The sequence below is a fragment of the Cavia porcellus genome, unplaced genomic scaffold (assembly GCF_034190915.1).
Source record: "Cavia porcellus strain 051 isolate PalLab524CR breed Dunkin Hartley unplaced genomic scaffold, mCavPor4.1 scaffold_9, whole genome shotgun sequence".
Lineage (NCBI taxonomy): Eukaryota > Metazoa > Chordata > Mammalia > Rodentia > Caviidae > Cavia > Cavia porcellus.
In genome coordinates this window covers 66,190,237-66,195,320 of record NW_026947492.1, presented here as the reverse complement: position 1 = coordinate 66,195,320, position 5,084 = coordinate 66,190,237, and the positions used below count along the sequence as shown (strand labels likewise).

The following is a 5,084-nucleotide window of genomic DNA, read 5'->3' as shown; positions in this document are numbered from 1 at the left end:
CAACAACAACAACAAAAAAAAAATTCAGTGGTCCTGCTTCGCTTTTCTTCATATAAGAATCATTACACAGAACGTTTTTAGGTTGTTAAATTCTTAAAAGTGTCCTTTATATCAATAAAAATGTACTTTATGTAAAAATGAATCTAGAGCTTGCCAGACACTTTTCAAGAAATTTCCATCTAGAGAAAAAGAGAAACAGAGGTTTTCACCACTATTGGTACAGTGTTGTTTTATCTTTTTTCTAGGCTGAAGAGCTATGACCAAATTAGCAGAAATATTTTTTTTTCTTTTTTTTGTATAAAGCACCATCACTGATATTTTATGAAAAGAAAGATTATATAGAAACAAAATTCCTGGTCATTTGCAATATCTTTCATCTTGTCTCTCCTGTCAGATGTGAATCATCCACCTTTCCATGCCTTTTAAAGAATTTTACTGTCTTCTTCGCTGATTTCGAATTCATAATCTTGGAATTTCTGAAATTCTTTTACATGGTTGATTCCACACTGTTTTGCTTTCCTTCGTCTTCTGGGGGGTCATCTTTTTCTTGGTTTCACTTTCAGCACAGGTTCTAATCTTTATCACTTCTTCTCTTGCTGTTTTCCATTTTTGCTTTTTTATCGCCTGTTTCATTGCATCTAATAAAGCAACTATTTGAGGTCAATAAGGCCATTTTCCCATCTTGAAACTCTTGCTCCCGCTGATTGCTTGGTTCAAAGGCATCTGAATGTCCAACAAGAAGTCTATCTGAATTGATATCGAGATATTTCCATAGCCAGATTTCAGGGAAGTTCTAGAATCAGACAGTTTGGCAGCAGTAAACTTCTCTGGAGGACTAAGACTTTCATCAACTTCTCTATGGGTGCTGCCAGTTTAAAAAGACCTTTGTCAAGTGCTTGGATATACGTTTCTTTTTTCATTTCAATGGCGATAGTTGCTGAAATCACTGCTGTTGGCTACTGTCTGCAGTATTTCAACAGTATCATGTTGAGTTTTTCAACCTCTTCCCCCCCCCCTCTCTGTTTTTCTTCTTACTTTTGGCTTTTATTCCCTTGAGCATATGTTTGGTGGACTTTATGTATGAATATTCAGCCATGATTCTGATGAAATTTCTAAACAAAGGTGGCAGCTGGCTGAGGATAAAAATATCTAGAGTAGAGCAAAACGTTGGTGGGGAAGAAACAAATGTGAATTTGAAGGAAGCACTCCACAAGAGCAAGAGATTCCCCCTGTTTCAGATAACAGGAGCCCCCACAGCCCCAATTCTACTTCTTCCAGAAGAAATTTCTTTACTGGAGACACTGGAATCAGTGTTAGGTGAGAGAGATATTGAAGAAAAGTTATAAATGGTTCGAAGAATTGTAGAATGACAAACAAAATGGAGACTAAAGGGAAAAATGCTCTGTTGAATGAATTTACATTGCTCTAAAAAGAACATGGATATTCTATTCAAAGAGTCTTCAATATGCAAATGATAGATCATTGCTCATAGTATACAATAATTACATACAGAAAGTAGGAGCACCAGGATGCAAGCTAAGATGTGCCACAGAGCCCAAGCTCAAAGAGTATAGTGACCCTCGTGATAAGTACAAACTAGCCAGTGTCTGCATTTGATTGTACACTGTACTTCCTTAAATTGTCCATTTTTCATCAATTTTATCTCTGTATTCTTTTCTAATTCATAAATTCAGGTGGAAACAGCTATGTCTTCTACATTATCTTATTGTACTCAGCATAACTACTCAAAGGCCCAAAATTCACACTGAGAGCCAGCTCTCATAGCTGTCTACTGGAAAGCTATGTTCTTTCAGTCTCCTCTGAAAGTGATACTACGTGATTTGAAAATAGAGGATTATACATATTCTGACCAAAGAGTGAGTGAATAAATAAGATGAACAAGTTCTTCTCTATCAAATTCCTTTGGAGAATATAAAAGTGCTTGCAGGAGAAGCGTGCGTAAACAGGGAGGCTGAGTGGTATTACATTGTGAGTCATCAAGACTCACATAAAAACTGCTAAGTGTGACAAAGTGTGTTTTTCTCCAGAATGGGAAAGAGGTGCCACATCTAAAGGGAGTATTCTAGATACATTGATCTAGAAGTCACACAAGATGTAAATATCAGTACTGTCAGAGACTTTAACAAGAGTCAAATGGGAGCCTAGTGTGATTACATGGGAGGATGAGACAGAAGCATGCTTGGGTAACTCATTAATTTAATGAGACATCTAAAAAGACCTCAAAATGAAGCTCACTTGGAGGACTGGAGATACAGAGAGAAAGAGACACAGTGACATGGAGACACAGAGAGAAAGACAAAGACAGAGACACAAAGAGAGACATAGAGAGGGAAGAGAGAGAGACAGACAGAAACAGGGACACAGAGAGAAAGAGAAAGCCAAGAGAGATGATTCTGGTACTGCCAAAATTTTGCCTTCTTCTATCACAACATGTATTGTAAGACTTCATGAGACTATGATCCAACTAACACAGCAAGCAGTGCACTGTACACAATGTAGTTCATGGAAACAAAGAAAACAATTGCATGACACTAAAGAATGAGACCTTGTCATCGTCCATTCATATTCTTTTTCTACAGGCATCACAATCAACTACAGAAAGACAAAACACTAACCTTTATAAAATCTATGACTATGTCATATGTGAATCTGAAAATTGTAAACTTAATTGGCATTCTAGCACTAGAGCACATACAGTTTTGGATTGGGTTCTTTTTCTGGGCTGTGTACATAGTGCCACTTTTGGGAAACATCATTTTACTGATCATCATCCCTCCAGAACACAGCCTGCACCAGCCTATGTACATCTTCCTGGCTGTGCTAGCAACCACTGACATTGGACTCCATGCAGCCATTGTTCCCAAGATGGTTGCCATCTTCTAGTTCCAGTCTTGTTCTATGGCCTTTGATGCTTGCCTAGCCCAGCTGTTCTTTATCCAAACTTTGCAGTGCATAGAGTATAGAATTCTGTCGGCCATGGCCTTTGACCGCTACATTACCATCTGTGACCCTCTGAGACACATGTCCATCCTCACACCTTCCATCCTGGGGTGTATGGTGGGAGTGGTGGTGATCTGAGCTGTCCTGCTGGTTGGTCTGCTTCTCATTCTCATCAAAAGGAGGCATGTGTTCCACTCTGTGCGCATCGCCCACTGCTACTGTGAGCACATGGCTGTGGTCAAGCTGGCTGCAGAAGACTTCCGAGTCAACAAGATATGCGATCTTTTTGTGGGATTCAGAATTCTGGGGTTTGGCATGATTTTTATCCTCGTATCTTATACCTTGATTTTTCAGCCTGTTTTTCGTCTCCACCAGAAGGAAGCATGGCTCACAGCATTTAACAAAGGCACAGCTCATGTTTTTGTTTTACTTGAATTTAATATTCTTGCCTTGTTTTCCTTCTTTAGTCATCATTTTGGACATGTTGTTTCTTCAATGCACATTCTTCTGTCTACCATCTACTTCCTGCTGCCACCTGCTCTCAACCTTATTGTCTATGGGGTAAAAAATATGGTAATTCGTAAGCGTGTGGCCCAGATTTTTCTTTTGGGTCATGGGTCCCTGCAGTGATCTATTGAATATTCTTGATCAAATAGAAGACCATATTATTTTTAAGGACTGTAACATTATGGAGGGTATGTGCTATGCTATTTTGTGTCAAAATTCTGGAATATAAGAACATTTATTTACAAATTTGTCACTTCATGGCTATAAAGAGACTAGTATCAATACCTAATGAGTCAGAATTCTTTATTTATTCTTTACTTTTTGTTAATTGATTTATTATATTTCTACAAGCTGACTTAAATACTTTGTATTAATTTTTAAACTAATTTTGGACTATGTATATTTTCATTTATCAATTAACTTTAAGGACTGATTTTGCCACACCTCATTTTTTTGCTAGTTTTCATTCTTGTTTAATTAAAACTGAGGTCAGTGTTCCTTATGAAATCTGATCTATCTCATGAAGTACCGAGATATGTGGTACCATATTTGAAAATGCTTAAGGTTTTTGGTAAATATTATTGTTAATTTAAATTTAAGTTCATTGCTTTAAGGGAATACTTTCGGATGTATTTATATCTTCATTATATTAGGATCTGCCTTTTGCTGAATTATAACATTTCCCTTACGTGTATTTGAAATAACTATGTATTATTTACAGTTGTATTCTGCTGCTTTCTATGTAAGTATATATAAAGCAGTGAGCAGTTTGTTTATACCTTAAGAAACAAAGGAAAGAATAGCAAAGGTAATTCATAAATGTGTGGCCCAGATTTTTCTTCCGAATTGTGAATCCCAGCAGTGATCTGTCAAATAGTCAGGTTCATGAAGAGAATCATATTATTTTCTAGAGCTGTGATAATTTGAATTCTGCACGGTTAATGGTTGGAGTTTCAAATTATCATGTTGGAACTTAAAGGCATTTCTAAAATAATGTTTACATAAGTAGTATTTGGATGAAGAATGACATTTTTTCTAATAAAATTCACTTCTAAACTACATCCCATTTTAACTTTTTCCATTTAATTTGTAATTCTTTTTACTTAAAGGAAGTTGACTTACTGATTATCAAACTACTTCTCAACAGATTTAGATATGCATTACTGTATTTCTAAAGGTTTAAGGATTTTTAATAAACTTTCTATTATTAATTTTGAATTTATTTTTGTTACTATCAAATCATACTTTTAGAAGTTTAAAGGTTTGAATAAAATTATGGCTTACTTTTGACAAATTATACCATGATTTCTTCATGTTCTTAAAATTAATGTGCATTATTGATTGGTATATTCTGGTATATACACACATATATATGACAGACAGGTCTTGTTTATACCTGAAGAAGAGCAAATTATAAATAAATGAATTGTAATGTACAAATAAATAAAAACCTGATAACGGTAGTTATTGTATAGGAGTCAATGAAATACATGACAAGTTATCAGGTGAAGAAAAAAAGAAAATGAGAAAGAATAGCATAAAAAATTGACATAAAATTTTTATTTATAGAAGCAAATGTGTTTAGTATTGTGCATAAATGAAACCAATAGAATTAA

General features: G+C 35.4%; 2 pseudogenes; one reads left to right on the top strand and one right to left on the bottom strand.

Moving 5' to 3' along the window:
* Positions 1-401: 401 nt before the first annotated feature.
* On the bottom strand, positions 402-1,096 carry LOC100724545 (protein FRG1-like; annotated as a pseudogene).
* A 1,463-nt stretch (positions 1,097-2,559) lies between these two features.
* LOC100724822 (olfactory receptor 52A1-like) lies at positions 2,560-3,591 on the top strand (annotated as a pseudogene).
* The last annotated feature ends 1,493 nt before the right edge of the window (positions 3,592-5,084 follow it).